At 38.0% G+C, this 18,732-nt stretch overlaps 1 protein-coding gene, 1 long non-coding RNA gene and 1 other non-coding gene across 3 annotated transcripts in view; 1 reads left to right on the forward strand and 2 right to left on the reverse strand.

The window, feature by feature from the left end:
* Positions 1 to 323: 323 nt before the first annotated feature.
* On the forward strand, positions 324 to 430 carry LOC131321552 (small nucleolar RNA R71). Its single transcript, XR_009198583.1, has one exon. It is a non-coding gene; the product is annotated as a small nucleolar RNA R71 (small nucleolar RNA).
* Positions 431 to 2,913: 2,483 nt separating this feature from the next.
* The window catches only part of LOC131318400 (pyruvate kinase 2, cytosolic-like), a 39,125-nt gene continuing 23,306 nt past the window's right edge, over positions 2,914 to 18,732 (reverse strand). Inside the window, exons 7-9 of the mRNA XM_058348119.1 lie at positions 7,313 to 7,399; positions 4,266 to 4,468; positions 2,914 to 3,640 (exon numbers count right to left, since the gene is read on the reverse strand). The gene's annotated coding sequence lies outside the window, so the exon portion shown is untranslated. The remainder of the gene's footprint in view (positions 3,641 to 4,265; positions 4,469 to 7,312; positions 7,400 to 18,732) is intronic.
* Positions 15,800 to 18,025, reverse strand: LOC131318405 (uncharacterized). Its single transcript, XR_009197694.1, has 3 exons — positions 17,966 to 18,025; positions 16,425 to 16,536; positions 15,800 to 15,856 (listed from the first exon to the last, which is right to left on the reverse strand). It is a non-coding gene; the product is annotated as an uncharacterized LOC131318405 (long non-coding RNA).

Consider the following 18,732-nt stretch of genomic DNA (forward strand, 5'->3'; position numbering starts at 1 on the left):
ATTTCCTCTGCCTTGGCCACAGAGGCCACTTCGGCAATTTTATTGAGTTTCGATTATGAGTGAGCTGAGCAACCTTAAGAGATAAGTCGTTTTGCTCACTCAGGTTAAACTTCCCGGAACCACTCAGAACCGGATTAACAACGTTCCCTTCGGAAAGGTCCGAGTAGTCCCAAGATTGCATGTTTTCTGCCAAACCTTCAAGATAATCCCACGCCGCATCAGGGTTTTTATCTTGGAATCCTCCATTGCACATTGTATCAATAAGTTGTTGACTACTTATGGAGCATACTCCCAAAAAGTAGTCGATCTTTTGAAAATTTACGAATCCATGATGTGGGATTGAATTAAGCAAGTCCTTAAATCTTTCCCAAACCTGATAAAACGACTCCCCCTCCTTTTGTTTGAAAGTTTGGATTTGAGAGATGAGAGCCTTCGTTTTATGTGCGGGCAAAAACTTCCCGAAGAATTCCCTATATAAATCCAACCAAGTCCCCAATGATTGAGATTTCAAATTATTTAGCCAAGTCTTGGCTTTGTCCTCGTAGAAAAAGGAAAGAGTTTTAACCGTGCAGACTCTAACTGATCCGGCGTGGACATTATTGTGGCCACGATTTCTTCGAAAGCCCGCATATGATTGTACGGGCATTCTTTATCTTTACCATAGATAGAAGGCAACATCTGAATGTGACATGATTTAACTGTGAAAGTATTGGCGGCGGTTGTGGCTGGCAGGACTATGGTGGGTTGTGGAGCAGCGCGACCTGGATTCAAATAATTCCTCATAATCTTTTCGACCACAGCTGCCGGTGTGCCATCACCCTCAGTCTGTGTTACACGGATCCATGTTTTTGGGCGAAGTACCTGTGTCGACACGACACGACACGGGTACGGGTACTCGTGCCGGATTTGTGGGAAATAATCGGACACGTTCAAAGATTATGGTGATAGTGAAGACTGAAGAGTGAAGACAGAATAAAAAAAAGCTTGAGAATTCGATGAACTCTACCTCCAAATCTCTAAATGGGCTTTTCTGGTGGTGCTTGTGTGAGGATATGGATGCTCTGGCTTTCTTTTTGAACGGCCATGTTCGTCGGAGCAGATCATCGCCGTCGAAGGAAGAGCCGATCGTCACCGTCGAGCGAGAAAGCGAGAGAGAGAGACCTGGACGTCGAAGAGCTGCTGCTAGGGTTGGGCTGCTGCTGCGTGTAGATATATGTTTTAGGGTTCTGTAATTTTGTTACTATGTAGTGGGTCTTTCTTTGTTTGGGTTGGGCCTAAGTGGGCTGGCTCAACTAAGACTTGTATTTCTCACAGAGTTGGCCATAAGACATCTCATTTATTAATGGACCATTAAAACATGGGTTTATCCTTTATTATTTAGTATGCATCTTTTTTGTATTTGTTGGAATGAATAAAATTTCAAATTAAATGATTATATTTTGGAAAATAATTTTATATATTTCAATAAATAATATAAAAAATTCTATATATATAAATATTCAGCAGATCCCCGCACCCGTGTCCAAATTCGGATACATATCCCCGAATCCTCTATTTTCAGTTTTGAGGTGTCCGACCCTTGGATATGTACCCGCACCCAATTCTCGTACCCGTGTCCGTGTATCATAGCCCTCAGCAACCATTGCTTCCATTACTTTCTGGGCGGTTACATGCTCCAGTCTCCTCCACCGATTTCTGCAGTAAACACCGCGCATGCACTAGAGGTTGTACCTTCCCCAATAGTTCACAATGCGATAAAAGGAAAGAAAAGGAATACTTACAGTGCGTTACAAAGCTTACACTCTGAAGTTTGCTAAATTTGGCTCCCTGACAATGATGCCAAAAATGCTTGCGACCTAAGTATGCAATGTAGAAGTTGTTGCCCCAAGAGTAGGGCTAGGTCAATTGTAGCATAAAAACTGAAAGTCCGAAGTCGAATCCACAGGGAGCACGGTCATAGCTTGACCGGAGGTTTGCTTTAGGTAGGCGGTTTAGCATTAAGATGACCAACTTTTGGGTTTGATTTGAGTGGCGGAATTCTCTCTATAGCTCCAAATTTGATAAAAACGAAGTTTGACTAGAAATTTAAAGCGGTAAGGTCTAGGGGATCAAACCACCCATGATTTAGCCGTTTTATGGCTCTCTTTTATAACTCAAGTGAGAGCCGCAGTCAAACGCTCTCACTCGGTGGATTTAGCATTGAAATCACGTGTATCTCATAAAAGGGAGTCTGAAAATGGAACGAAACTCATTTAGACATTTTATCAAACAGATGAAGTGCCATGGTTCCAAGCATCGTGTGTGCCAAGTGAGCTTGTCTACACACGATCAAAGAAGTTAACTACATGCTTTGATCAAAGATAAGAGCTTTAATCCATTCACAAACTAACATTTAAGCTCTAGAACAAGAGAAACCAATAAAACAACCAAGTCATGGGTAGAAATCACCCCATGACCAAGCCTAATCAACTACTCAATCATAGAACAAGAACAAAGCATAGGTAAAAAGAGAGAAACGCAATTCATGGACGAAAACGAAAATAAACTTTAGATTAATGAAGATCTCAACCGTACCTACAACAATAATGAAGACGAAAGGCTTGAAATCCCAAAGTCTTCAATCTCTTTTGAAGAGAGATGAAGAAGATGAGATGAGAGGGAGGTAGAGAGAGAAAGCTCTAGATTAGGGAAGTATAACCTCTCAAAATGAGGTTAGAAACTATTTATAGTCCCAAACATGCCCCTAGACTAGTTCTTGGTCGAGCACAAAAATGCCAAAAATTTCCAGGTTGGTACCGGTAACGAGTTTTGAATGGTATTGGTACCAAAATCTCTGATGTCTAATTTCTATTGACCAGTACCAGTACCAAGTTTTGAATATGGTACTGGTACCCAACTTTCGGATGGCTAATTTGTTGTTTTGGTACCGAAACCAAGATTTGAGCGGTACTAGTACCACCTAGGCAATTTCCCCACTTCCTTACTTCTTCGGCCATTGACTCTTGGGGTCCCCGAGCATGCTTCCTAGCTTTAATTCATGACTTTTGGGACTTGGCAATGAGGTACCACAAGGCCTCGGGCCTTGGACGCTATTGGCAGCCATCCATGGCGTCAACACATGCCTTATTTCCTACAATTTACCTGTAACACAAAAAACACAACCTTCCACGCAATATCAAACAAATCTAACAAGTTAGGCGCATGTGTGGCAAAAATGAGTGAGATAAGCCCCGTTATTTACACTATTGAGGGCTTATCAGGTGCCCTTTGGTAGGCCGCTTGATTGGAAGTATTAGGGTAGTTAGGTCGTGGTTGTGCAAAAGAGGGGCCGTTTGGATCTTATGGCCTCAAATAGAAATTTCGGTGATCTCTCCAACCAGGATTGTATGTGCTAGAAATCAGTCATTACCTAGCCTGGAGAACCCTTTTATAGCATTAATTTGGTCTTACACACATCCCCAATATTGGGAGGCAGATGCGCTGACGGTGATGTAATGCATGAGACTCGCACAAATCCTACGTGCCTTCTAAAAAGTGGGCTGGTGTTGTCTCACAGAAAGAGGGTTTTGACCCGAAGTGATGAACGGCATAATAATTGACAACTGATGTTTTCTCGTATGCAGCAAAGCTTCTTATGACGCTATTCAGAAATGCGGACAGAAGGTAACTCGAGAGGTATAAATTATGGATTTGCTTACATGGTAAGTGTGATGAAATAAGGGATCATAATTTTTCCACTGCCATAAACTGTAGAAAAAGGACGAAATTTTTCCACTACATTGTTGAGCCCATTTCTTAACTACTTAAACTTTTGGGACAATTGGCAACTTAACATGGTATCAGAGCTAGGTATCAAAGATTGGTAGGGTGCGTTTCGCTGGCCTGTACGCGATAAGTGTTGTCGAGTGAGCACGTTACGCGTAAGGGAAGGTGTGAAGTGAAGTCCCAAATTGCCTGAATACCAAAGTAATATGAAGTATATAAGCGTGAGGGCACCCTCATTTCAATAACTAGCTTTTGGGATTGAGTTCTACCCATGGCCGTGTAACTAGTACCACTCTCCATGCAACTTAGATAAAAACAAGAAAGAAAGTCACGCCAAACAAAATCTTGCCATTGTGTAATTATTGCTCCTAACCCAGCTAGATTTCAAAATGGTCCATTTACAAGGAGACAATGATAACCAATTGTTGTGCATTAGAAAATGAATTAAGGGAAACAAAAAAGAGGATAGAAAATTATACGGGTAAAGAAATCAGGCTTACCTTTAGCTCTGTAGGCGGCAGCTTTCCTATCTAACACAGAGATTTTCTGAAAACATGGGAATGTAATAGATTCCAAACATTTTCAATAACCCCCCTCGACAAAGCATGAAATGCTTGTCTTCCTACCGCACGACGTGCTTCCAGAGCTGTCGAGTTCTTGAAGAGTTCACCATGAGCCTTTCAAGCTCTAGTTTCCCGGAAACCTGCAGATCAGTGACACTTTAGAACTTCTCAAAAAGGAGGAAAAATAATGAATGGATATATAAACAAACAAATTACAACATAATAATGAACAGTGAACAACTGGATACAAAAAAGAAAATATGCGGACCGATAAACCTTGAGTAGACCACTGACAAACTGGTTACTTTATAAGTACAAATTCAGAGACTAAATTTCTATGGAGAGGATACACAGAGAGAGTATAGCATCTGTAGATAAATATGTAGATAGGCATTATCTGCAATACCATCTGCTCATTTTCTTGAAGGAGAAAGAAAAACTGCTCCGTTCTACGCTATGAAAGCATATACTTTGAGCTTCAAAAGAAATTAAGGAAAGCAGAGCAAGACACTGAACTAGAGTAGATAACTTGTGTCATATCAACAGTGCTTTTAGACCTTTCACTATTCCACTCATATTTTTCGATAATTGGAAAGTGCTACCTACTAATACAACTACAGACTAACTACCAGCTCCCGAGATGAGACTTCCTTGGACATGAGATGCCCATCATACATTTTACCGACACAATTCAGAAACTTTGGAAACACTTCTTGACCCCTCTGAACACGTCTTATGAGTGAAATCCCACATTTTTGGGACACTAGAAGTGTGAAAAGCCATACAAAACCAACGCATGCTTGCTACTAAGTCACCTGGGCTGAAACATTTTCAGTTCTGTGGATAGACCAACTTTTTCATGTTACTGGACCCAAGAGCAGATTTGCTTGACAATTGGGACAAGAGCCAACCCTAGCCCCGTAGAGGCTCCAGAGCGTAAAGGCTCTAGAGATGGGTAGAGGCCTTGCGTAGTGTACCCTGTACACATTATAGCTTGCTTGCTACCAAGTAACTTGGGCTTACGCATTTGGGAAGATATTGGCAACCCACTTTATTCAGGTTACTTGGCAAGCTATGGTCGTGATGCTATATGACGAGACTCTTCATAATAATTGCGTTATGTGTACTATGAATCACAACTTATGTCCCTCCAAATAAGTTTCGAGACATTATCATATAATACTCACGTATTCATGTGTAGTTGAACATTCTGCATTTATTTTGCTAGTCTCAAAATGCAATTGTCAAATGAATGCTATCTTGCGTGTTCAATTACTGATATGTATAAGAGGTGGCAAACGGGTGGGTTCGGGTGGATTTGGGCGGGTCAAAAAGGGTTATGGGTTGAATATGGGCGGGTTAAATATGGGTCAATAGGCGGGTTAGATATGGGCGGGTCAAATATGGGTCAAGTCATACCCATAAAAACTCGACCCAACCCAATCAGCTGCCATTTCTTTCTCCTCTTCACAATGTTCTTCATCCCCTGTTCGGCTAAGTGCTAAACATATTGACTTCCAAACAACTACGATCATGACAAGACTTCCCATATTCAGCCCCATAAATTAGAATACCCACCGAAGTCCTTGCCGGAGACCGATGGATTCCAGCCGTTCTTCGGTAGCACAATCTTCTTCCTGAGCAGCTTGATCGCGGTGTCCCTTGTCTCCTTCATAGTTTTTGCAAATTTCACAAGCATAAAATCATCACTAAAAGTTGGTGATTTTGATGCATGCATTCTAGATTTTTTATTTTTGATATCCAATAATTTGAACGTGGCTTCCAGATGAAATGAATGAGAGATCCTTGCGTCTTCAGATAGAGAGAGAGAGATGAAGGAAATAATGGGCTGGGCCAAAAGCTTCACTAATTTTGGACAATTGGTTTATTTTTAAAACCTTGGACCCCAAACCAATGTAACCCATTTGTAACCCACATAAACCCATATATAAATGAGTTTCTATGGTTTAACCCAATTACAACCCGTAATGAAATATGGGCAGATATGGGCAGTTATAAGTGGGCGGGTTATCAAAAATGGGTTGAGATTGCCACCTCTAATATATACGCCTTTGAAATTAAGTAGTGTTGTTCTCCGTAATTCCTCACACTTAATTAAAGCATTTATAAGTTTCCAAAGTGTCGCACAATTGTCGTGTCTTGCAATTTTCCTGAATTGACCCGTCCGTGTGTTGTGTTCCATGTTTTGTGTTTGTTTGGTCGTAGATCATGCCAACCAACATCCTCATCTAACACCATTTTTTCAGCATTTATAGACAGTTACAAACCAATTGACAAACAATTGAAAATCCAATAACATGTTATTGGATTTTTTAATAGGACTTGATTAGGGCTTGGATCGAATCAACTCCAATGACAAATTTTTTATTGCAACTATGCCAAGAATCATGTTCTTAAAGGTCTGTAGTTGCCAAATACAAAATCCCAAAGCAGACTTCAAGCATCATGGTGTTTAGCTATATAGAAATTCAGATTGCCCAAATAATTTCTCCCTATACAAACAGGAAAAAGGTTTATTCGCACCAGGAGAACTGACAGAGGATTTAACTGTCTCATTTCTTATACCATATGGGCGAAATGCCCAACATGATGACTTGTACAGAAAGCTCCTAAAATTATCAAAAGCACGTATGAAAATGAGAAGGGATTTTAAAGGAAAACTAACCGGTCAAAACAGCACACCCAGCTGCAACTGCTTCTGAAATGTTATGACCAGTTAAATCAAGAAAGAAAGAACCTCCAATAACGGCAATTGGTGTTAACCTGTAAAAATATCTTAGTTCGCCACCAAAAACGAGACATGATCGACCAGAATAGTTAATGTTTTGTCACATGACAAAGATTTTCACTTCTCAAGTTGGTCATCAGATAAATGAAGAAATGAAGAAGGTTAAAAATGCATGTGCAACATGAGAGTGAGAAAGAGAGGGAGAAAGAGAGAGAACAAGTCAACAACTACTAACCTAATGTGTCCACCACGTATTTGTTCCAGGCATAAGCTTGTCAGCACTAGAACTTAGTGCTACACTCACTCCCTCTTTCTGTAGTTCCTGTATTATTAAGGATGTCCCAGATTCTATCATGCATCAAGGGAATTATTCCATAAAATAGAGAAAATAAAATGAGAATACGAGCTTTATGGCCTTGGGGTCATCCTTATGTTCATGCAACAAAGAGAGATCAAGACTAAGAATATGATGCTTCCCGCATTATAGCATTATGGTGGATACTGGATAGAGATGCTAAAACAACAGACTTATTTCATTCTGGGGATGAGTAGGAGTTAAGCAATGTGACATTTTTGCAAGCTTGGGAATTCAGTGACATGGAGAGTTTCTTAGCAATTTTATACCGGGTGACTACTTGGGCAACAAAGGGATGTTCTAATATGAAATCTTGCTAAATTAGGCAAGTTTGAATTCTTTATTTCTCAATGATAAATAGATTAGACATGTTTGAATTTGAAATTACTAATTGCTTTGGTGGAAAGGTCAGATTTCTTCCTTGAATCCTTGGAAGGAGATTTGGCATGCCAATTCTCCCTCTATTGGTTAGCCATAGCATGGGAGGAACTTTATGTTAGATTAGGTCATTTCATTCAGCTCAAGTGTTTGTCGTCAATAGGTGCTGCATGTGTAAGCAGTAAAGATGATGTAGTCCTTGAATCACAAACTCATTGCTAGATATCTACTTTGGAAAGCAGGCATAAAAGCTCAAATGTTCAAGCTAGATAACACATGCCACTTTGAAACCACGGCATAAATGTTGGCAGGATAAGGCACATGCATCTTACCTGTGCAATCTCTTGTCCATGCTGTGGATGACGAGGCACAACAATGGTGACTACATCAGGATGCACTTGGTTTAGCACTATGTGAAGTCCTAGCATTACTGGGGATACATTCTTTGTGAATTTCAGACAAAAATTTCAAAACTAACAAGCTTCATTAGTTAGTCAGCGAAAGGAAGATTTTTAGTTGCCCGTGCAGGAAAAAAAAAGAAGCTCTATGACATGCATAAGAAGGCTCCCCACTCCCCACCCTTTCTAGCAAAGAGATAAGAGAGAGAGAGGCAAATAAATAGATAAGAAGATTGGATGGAAGGAGGAAACATAGTGATTTTTTTAACCTTTGTCATTGCTATTATGCACCAAAGAGCCATGCACAACTCAAGAGAAAGTATTGTGCTGGAAATATTGCAAACTGAAAATGTTCAATTTCAACAAATATGGACGTTTGGTGGATATAAATTTGCATACACACACACACACACACACTTTATTACAACAATATAAGACTTGACAGAAGTTCCACAATTCTATCAGATTTCTGAGTTAAAGATGCTATTCCAGCAAAGAGCAGTTGCTACATAATGATAGTGGAGAAAAGTCACTAGACTCACTACTATAGAAGAGGTTGAACAAAATTTAAAAAAAAAAAAACCAATCAACCTTGAATAAGAGAGACAAGTAAATAGCACATAGCTTCGCAAACAGAAGGTCTCAAAATCATGAGATGTAGCCAAATTTCAGCCTCAGACTTCTATAGGCATTAAAATTTCAAATGCCATATTGGCGACACCCTTCATTAGCTGTACATCAGCCAAAATTCCAAATAATTCAGCATTGAAGGTGCTAAATGGGTCACTCATCAAATTGTTTGCTCATACAGGAATCAGACATTATACAGAGTAAACGATTACATGAATATATACATCATACACGCATACAAAAGAGACAAATTTATATTTTCTTACTTGCTATGTGAACTTATATGTACAAATATATTTCCCTAAAAACATGTACAAGTAGTTAGTTACTAGATTGTCAAAACTCAAAAGTATAAATACCATCACAGGGACTCAAAATGAAGGATCCATAAGAAAGCACAAGGGAGCTTCGCTTAGGTACTTATACAGATGAGTGTGTGACTGGAGACCAGAATGCCAAGACAACGCTGTGATTGGCCAGATGGCCTAAAGCGGTTCTCTACCTCAAACAGTTAGAAGGTAACCCAGCTGAGTCCAATTTGTCTAATGGGCTTATTAGTCCAGACTCCAGCCTTTCAGACCAGGCTAGTTTAGTTTAATGTGGTAAGCTAATTTGGCTAGGGGTCAAAGCAATACAGTCATTTGGCCAGCAGGTCATTCAGCCACTATGGTAGTTTGCCATCATTTCATGAATACTTTTAATACGACCCTTGCTCCTCACAGTTGCCATTCAGGTTTCGTTGAAACCACTGAATCCCAAAGCTTTTCATATTGGCGACACTTTTCATTTGGCCATTCCAAGTTCCAGCTATCTCTACTTTAGAAGATTTAGATTTACACCTAAACCTTTGTTCGCCTTTCAAGAAAGATTGAGCTTCACAATAAAGAAGTGGGAAGGTGACTTTGTAAGGGGTCAACTAGGCTCAACTCAAAGTCTTTTAGCCTCTGCCCAAGAACACCCAATAGTAACTTCAACTCAAGCTCATACAGTTACCACATGCATTAGAGCTTACAAAGACTAGGAGAGGTTCAATCAGACATGAAATAACCCCTTGATTGCTGATTGAGTAAAATTACGCCATGACAACAGAAAGAGGGAGCAACTCACTCCATTAACATTTCATGTTAGATGACAGAACGTGAAAGTTAGAAAATAATATCCCCCTTATCATGATGAATTTCTTTTTGTGATAGCGAATAGGCAACATTAGATTGTGACCACAAAATTAATGAAGAAGAACCAGAAGAAGAAAAAAAATCAAATGGAGCACTTCCAATAACTTACTATATATTTTATAGTAACATTCTTGGACACAATAGTGGAGGAAGCATGACCACAACAGGGGCAAGTGCCCTTGGGCCCCCACTAGAATTTGTTTTTACTTTATTCATTAGTCATGGTTTGCGCCTGCTAGATTTGTTTTACTTTTAACAATTAGCCAGAGTTTTACCTAAAACTTTCTCAACATTCTTAAAACTATAAGCAGAATCAGTGGCGCAACTGGACGCTGACCAATGGACAAGTGATAGCATGATTGCATACATTCAGTGAGAAATTTGCAAGCAATGACAGTGAAAGTAGCATACCAAGCTTTCAAAACATGAATACTTGTCGCCGTCTCTTGTAGAAACTTACATTAGCAACCTTATTTATAAATATCAGAGTTTCATTAGTATTTTCATGCTTAATTGCAAGGACACCCCCTCAACTATCCCAGTTTGTTAACATAACCCCCTCAACTAAAAAACTCATCAACCTCACCCCCTCTTTCGTCCAATTCTGTTAAGAAATGTTAACTTTATAGTCTAAATTGGAAGGAAAAACAAAATTTGACCCGAAAATACCTTGGTTTTGGGCGGTAAATAGCCATGGGGTATTTATACCTCTTAAATGTGCATTACATACACCAAAACCCATACCTATACACACACAGACTCTCTCTCTCTCTCTCTCTCTCTCTCTCTCTGAAAAATGAAAACCCACCATCTCGCTCTTATCTCTAATCTCTACTGCTCTCTCTACTCCCCCATGATTTTCAAACCTGAGATTTTGAAAACCAGATTTTATCCTCGCCTCTCCTCTCCTCCACCTACCCTCCCCACTCATCTCCTATCTACTTCTTACGGTTTTTACAGTGTTCGTTCACAAAGGTATGCATATATATACGTAAAATATTTTTAAAAACTCCAATATTTTAACTTTTTAAGTACCCAAACAAAACCCCCAATTTTTTAAACCCATAATTCGTACTTTCAGGGTTTGAGTCCACAATTGTATGCACGTATACATAAAATAAGAAAATCCCAATTTTTTTTGTACTTTTAGGGTTTCAGTTCACAACCCCAACATTTCGAGTAAAAGCACGTACTTTTCTAGCAAAACATTTAACAACTTCGATCAAAGATTTATGGTTCAAAATCGTACTTAAAATGAAAAAATATGTACAGATATATACATAAATGGTGGATATACAGACTTACGGGGCGGACATCGCAAAAACGAGCTCGTTCGTCCAAGCTTTAGGGTTTTCAAAGGTGTACCAAATTTGAGCGAGAAGATGAGATGAGGATGCAATTTGAGGGTTTCAAACGATAAGATTGAGAGTGAGATTGATTGATTTCATGTGGGTTTAGGTTGATGAGTTTTTTAGTTGAGGGGGTCATATTGACAAACCGTGATAGTTGAGGAGGTGTCCTTGCAATTTAAAAATATTATTGTTGTCATATTTTCGATTAATAGGGCACGAGATATTGGGCTCTACTAAGAAACAATATGAGAGTACAATAAGCATAGCTGAAATGAGAATGTTGAGATGGATATGTGGTAAGACTTTGCGAGATAGAATTAGAAATGAGAACATTCCCAAAATGTCAGTGGTAGCACTGATAAAAGATAAGATAAGAGGACATTGATTAAGGTGGTTTGGACATGTTTACTGTAGATCAACCGATGCAGTAGTTAGGAATGATATGGTTACGGTTGGAGGTAACACCTAGGGGAGGAGTAGACCAAAATTGACATTAAAGACGGTAGTCCGAAAGGATCTAGGTTTCTTGAATAGCATGGAACACGATGCCTTCGACATAGCACAACAGAAAATACGGATTCATTTAGCCAACTTAAGGCATTATTTGGTTTGGTTTGAGTTTGTGTTTCATAGCACCCCCACACCACAGATGCATAATCCTTGCTATGCCACTACTTGAAGCCTAAAATACGGGAGTGTCCCTTGTTGTATTCATATTCCATTTAGTAGGTTGGGGTTCGCTTCATAATAGTTTGTTCAAACAATGCAATTAGTCAAAAGTTTTAAAGAATTAACATATAGCTCTCTCCCTCATAGTCTAAACACTCCATTACTTGTGCACACCTCAAGCTTCATGAGACTGTTGCCAATGGGTGGAGCTAAGCTAATAAGGCCCAGGCCATGGTTTTAAATCGCGGTTGCAGGTAACGGGTATTGGTCAATGTGTAACGGGAATCGGAGACCGCAGTCGTGAATTTTTTTAAAGCACTATCAAATGATTAAAAAAAAAACCCACTGATAAACCTGTTCTAACCTTATTTTTGAAAAAACTGAATGTTTTTGGAGATATATGACCAATATTTGACATTTAGAAGCAGTTTTGCAAGTAAGATTGGATCAAAAGTCACGTTTTGAGGCAATAAGTGCTGAAATTTTCTTAGGAGATGGATTTTCCTTGTCTAACAAACTAGGATTGGTACTATGATAGATGATTTATGCGATAAGTAAGGGAATACTATGTCAATTGTTAAATTAATCCAAATTCCAATGTCAAGAAAAAACTTATACATTATGAAAATAATTCTAAACTAATGGGACACAATAATTTGGTACACAACACACACCCTATAAAATCTCATGCATTAAATATCCCTACATATGTTTAAAAAACAAATACAAGTATTGAAGTGTCTAAAACAATTATAAACTAATCGGTAAAGGTAATTTATATGCTTAATAATGATAATGGTACACATTACACAATAATTTGGGTACGAAAAACGTACTCATAAAATCCCACAATATAACCATAACATTATATACAATGACGTTCCCGTCCTCCTCCCTCGATCAGTCGAAAGTTGAAACCCAGTTCCCAGCCAGGTATGTCTACTCTCTCTCACACCCCTATTATCTCAGTTGAACAGTACTTACAAAGAAACCCAGGAAAAAACTCTAACCTACAAAAACCTCAATCCAACGATTCAAACCCTAAATAATCCCTCTCTCTCTCTCTCTCTCTCTCTCTCTCTCCGCTTTTCAGCAAGCAGTGGAAAACCGGTGTACATAACGATAGGAATATTAGTTGATACTCTTCATAGTCACGGGAGAAAAATTTACATTGGGTAATATGGGCGGCGTGCCATAAAAGCTCATTCAAGCAGCTCTTTGCTAGTGTCATCTTTGTGAACTATCCTTGAAGCGCGATACGGAAATAACAAATCAAGTACTATTTTGATCTATGTGAAGTTCAAATAACATAACATGAACAAAGAAGAGACGAAGTCACGAAAGGTTAGGGTATGGAAACTTACTCAAGTTGTAGCCCTGAAAGTTGAAACTGTGAGATAAAATGTAGGTCTTCTGCTTCTCCTTCAATCCATTTGTTCAAAAACGTCTTTTCCACACATATACTCTCCTCAAATGCATCAAAATTCCCTTTCCCAACCAAACCACAATATGCAATACCTTAACTTTTCAAATGCAACTTGCCTTTTATATGATAGTCAATTATGTTATTATGTACCCATAATTAATTGGACAATTGGATACCATACTTAAATAGGATATCTCTACATAGAGATGATGCAAGAGTGGTTGCACTCGAAAAAATAAATTTCAATCATTTTTTCGGCTTCCTTGTTGCATGCAATGCATAGAATGGTGACATCTCGAACCTTTCCCAAGTTGTGAATTAAACAGGATAAAGCCAACAACCTTATGGGTGAATCAAGCTCATCCAATCACAACACAAACAACTAAGACATTATGGGATTGACTAAAGCAATGTCTAAAAGGGCTGACAAAAACAACTCCAGAAGTGGCAGCTAAAAACAAGGCTAATGCGTCTATCAAGAAAAGCAAGTCAGGTAGGAAAAAAAATCCACGACAAAGCCACTTAAGCTTAAATTACTAGATATTGCACGTTCCCAGATTTGTAAGAATAAAGAATATCGCAGAACCCACAAAATGAAGAAGTCACCAAGACGGTCATAATGGAGCAACAACAGCATAGTAGACTAAAAAATAATGGACTTCACACAACAAACGTGTGGCAAAATAACATTTATGTGAGGATATAGATAAAACTTTGACAACATGCTAAAATATTAGCCAGACAAAATTTTAAGTGTTAGTGACATAACCGACACAAATAACCACAAATGTTTAAAGTAAACCAAGTGTCAGGACATTTAGAAACCTCAAAACATAATTTCCATCAATAGATGATATTTCCTAATTGAAGTTCGGCCATCCTTTTATTTTCCCTTCTATATTTTATTTAATCGATTCGTATAAAAAATGGATTACAACATTTTCGAAGAAACAAGATTCCACTGCCTTAGCCCTGTGTAAGCATCTGAAACACCATAATATGGCATGGATGCATACATCACACCATCAAAACATTGGTCACACAAGTCACAAAATCACTTATGATTCATCAAGAAAATATTCACTAAAGAGTTAATCCTAACTGCAGAACCAAATGATATGCCACATAAGTACACAACAATGTTGTGCCGTGTTCGAAAGCATGATTAGGAAGAAAAACAAGGCTTAAGAATGAGGATGCTTCATAAATGAATTGGGATTTTGCAACTATAAACCTAGAGGCTTATAGAAAGGATACATTAACAAATAGATGACTTCGTATGATATTATTCAGAAGGAAAGAATACTCACCTTAAAATGATTATTTTCATCTAAAAGATTAAAACCATAGAGCAATTAATAAAAAGTCGTGATTCTCCAACAAGTTCATGTTCTGGTTCACAATAAATAGACCACTATCGTAGCTTATCATCCTGCAATGACATCAAAGTCAAAAACCCTCAATAAAAAACTCCTAATTAACAGCGAGTTTCGTAACTAAACTGAGAATTTGGAGAGAGATGAGTACATACAATACGTGTTTTTCACCAGATTCAAGTTGCATTCGAATTGCATCATCTTCACTTGAACTTTTTAGTCGCAAGAAGCAAGAGTACGTCTTTGACGACATTTCAAAATAATTGCCTTTAGTTAGAGTTGCAAGGAAATACACAGTTATAAGCATTCAATGGGCTTAGTAAGCCAATAATCAAAACAAAAATGAGTTAACTACAGGAACCAACTTTTCATCGATCAATCAAGATCCACAATAGGCCTATTTCATTGTCTAATAATGCCATGATAACAAGACATCCATAGATTAAAAACCATGCAAACCCAAACACCAACTGTAAAATAATCAGGATAATTAATGTACCTTCAGAATAAGTTTTCAGAAAACTGTTTTTGAAAACGCAAATACCCATCATTTTCATAGTGTATTTACTTTACGAGGACAAAAGGGCTTTGAGAATTTGGAAACTCCACTCATTGTATTCTAGGAACGGCTTCTTTTCAAATATCCTTAAAATAATGTTTGAAATCTATCATCCAAATGAGTTTTTTATAATATTCCAAAAAACTCATGTAAAGAAGTAATCAAATAGAGGTAACAAAATTCAAGGTGTTTGAACTACTCCGAAAAGGCACATCAAAGCTAAAATCCTTACCAAACACAGAATAGGTGATTGAGACTGCAAAGACCATAAATTTCTCATGTGTAGGGTCTACGTACCTTGAACAACTTCACAAGAAGACGAACTGTTGTGCAGAGTTGTTACACCAATTCAGGGTTGGCCCAGATGTACCTATGCGTTCTCATATTTCAATCCACACTACACATTCAATTCACGGCACTTCCAAAATCTCTCACAGTAGTCCCTTTTTGACCAATAAACACTAAAACAAAAAGTGGGTTACGACGGGATTTGAACTCTAACAAACTGTGTGGACTGAGTTTATCTTACTGCTGAACCATAAGAGTTATCACGCTTGTGTTGCAAACCATTACTATTTATTATTTATTATATTACTTATAACGGGAGACCTTATTTTTTGCCCAAAATTTGGAGGCCTTAGGCGCAGGCCTCTTGGGCCTTGCCCTAGGGCCGGCCTTGCACCAATTTTCAGTAGTCTAGAAACCTGTTTCGCATACTAAGTGATGGGCTGAACATATGCCAAGCTAGCGTGGAAAGGAACAATTTGGAGGAAAGCGAGGAACAAAATGGAATTTTCGAGGTGTTTTCCACCCAGTAGAGAGTGTTGATTGTAAACTATAAAACCAATATTGAACAAAATCAATATTTATCTGTGGTGCCCTAAGGGAGGAAAAAGTGCAGCCTTTGGTGGGTGGAAAGAGCCATTTTCACCTTTCGGACTACATACATTGGTGATTGGTCACACATCGGAATGGTCAATTTCCATCTTTTCTCGGTTAGAACGTCAAAGATAGGAAATCAAATATTACCTTGCACCTTCATCCATCCAACCATTTTCTTAGGTTTTAGGGCAGTTCCCTCGCCAGCAATTTCAGAAGAGCGCTTTTTCATTAGTTCCTCTTCTGACTGTAATAGCACTTGCTGCATGGCGTGAATGCAAGATATTGAGACACTAGAATCAGAATAAATTTTACCGTCTTAGACTAGAAACAGTGTCCACCCTATTTTACATTATTTGAGAAAAAACACCAAACAAATAGGCCATCCGCATATGAGCAGGACTTATAGGAACACACGCCAAAAATATTTAAGCATTTCAATTTGAATACTAAACAGCTACAATATGTCACACTAACATCGACTTTTGCACAATATTAGATATAATAACTATCACCTTATGAATTCAAAACTCTATATCAGGTGTAATTTCTGTAAATGATTAGTAGTTGTGAAGAATATGCTTCTCTCCAAAAGCTACAAAGAAACTAAATACAGAAGGAATCAAAATAACTTAAAAGTAACCACACTATTATACCTCAGCCAAATCACTCATCCAAAAATTGTGAAACTACTTCAAACAATAATTCTGCTCCATGAAGAGCTACTATTTTAGTTATTGCTATGATCCCTATTATTGGGGTTCTTACAACACTAATATTTTGAGATATCAGGAGAAATTGCAAAATGATAGCATACTGGCAGCAAGAAAAAGAAAAAAAAAATGAACTCCCCCAAAATTGTTGCGCAATAGTGCACATTCGTTCTCCAAGAATATAGGAGCTTCGATGCATTGCTTTGCCAACATGGGAAGGCACAGCCGAACACATGCATTTTAAACAATCACAGCATTCCATGGCCCTTGTGCACTGAATTTGATTAATAAAGCATATAAGAAAGTTATGTACTAGTTTAATGGAAGAAGTAAATCTGTAATAGTCAAACAAAAGCAAGTTATGTACTAATCTACAAAAGCCCAAGAGAAAGGAAAGAACGATCTCGTGTGTGACCTTTTAACTTTAACAGTAAGAGTTTGAAAACCTTTAACAAGAGATCTAAATTTGTGGAAAATATTTGATACAAAACGATACAAAAAGTGTTGTATTTCCGGTCAGCCCAAATCAAAATTACTTTGTATGGACGGGTACTTCTTTATGATAGCCATTTGCTTGGTCATTAGGCATGGATATCCTACAATTAACCAAGACAAGGAAAAAGGAGTAATTACCCATAGATACTTTCAAAAAACCTTGTGAAGTATCCTAAGAGTCTAGTATGTATCCCGAGAGATTGACATCTATCTGATGAACATCTCTCCACATGGGATCCTTTCGCAAGTATAGGAAGTAAATTCCCTTTTCTGACAATCCAAGTATCCATGCTTATAAATTTCATAAGATAGTCAATGAGTTATTTATTCAAGGAATTAAATAACTTGAAACCCTTTTGTGAACTATCCTCGAAGCACAATATGTAAATAACAAATTAAGTACTGTATTGATCTATCAGAAGTGCATAACATAACCAAAGAAGAGAGGCAAGCTTGGTCAAAAGCAGAGCTACGGAAACTTACTCAAGTTGTAGCCCCGAAAGTTGAAATTGTAAGATAAAATGTAGCTCTTCTGCTCCTCTCACTCCATTTGTTCAAAAAAGTCTTCCCCATACATATACTCTCGTAAAATAATATATGCATCAAAATTCCATTTCCAACCAAACCATAATATGCACTACCTTAGTTTTTCAAATGCAACTTGCCTTTGTTACGACAGTCAATTATGTTATTCTTTACCCATAATTAGTTGAACAATCGGATACCAAACTATAACAAGATATCTATCAAAAGTTGTTGCACATGAACAAACAAATTTCTATCATTTTTTCAGTTGCCTTGTTGCATGCAATGCATTGAATCATACAGGATAAAGCCAACAATCTTACAGGCGTATAAAGTCTATCCAATTAGAACACAAACAAGATAGATGTTACGGGAATGATTATTCACATATATAAAAAAAAACAAGTCAGGGAGAAAAAAGAAAGGCAATCCACAACAAAGTACGTCTATAAATAAAATTAAGTCAAGGAGATAAAAAAGAAATAGGCAAAGCAAGTAGAACACTTCAACTTAAATTACTAGATATTGCACATTGAAAAAATAGTGTGTAACCGACTTAAGACACTTTCTTTCGTGTCCGCACCATCTGGAGAAAAGTGACTCCTCCTGTCCAAATGAGAATTTTCATGATGTCTCCCAAGTTGGGTTTGTCCAACTAAAACTCACATGGATTGTTTCACCCAATTTATAGGCTCTCGATCATTAGACACATGTTTAACTCTTAT

Source organism: Rhododendron vialii, chromosome 3a (assembly GCF_030253575.1).
Source record: "Rhododendron vialii isolate Sample 1 chromosome 3a, ASM3025357v1".
NCBI lineage: Eukaryota > Viridiplantae > Streptophyta > Magnoliopsida > Ericales > Ericaceae > Rhododendron > Rhododendron vialii.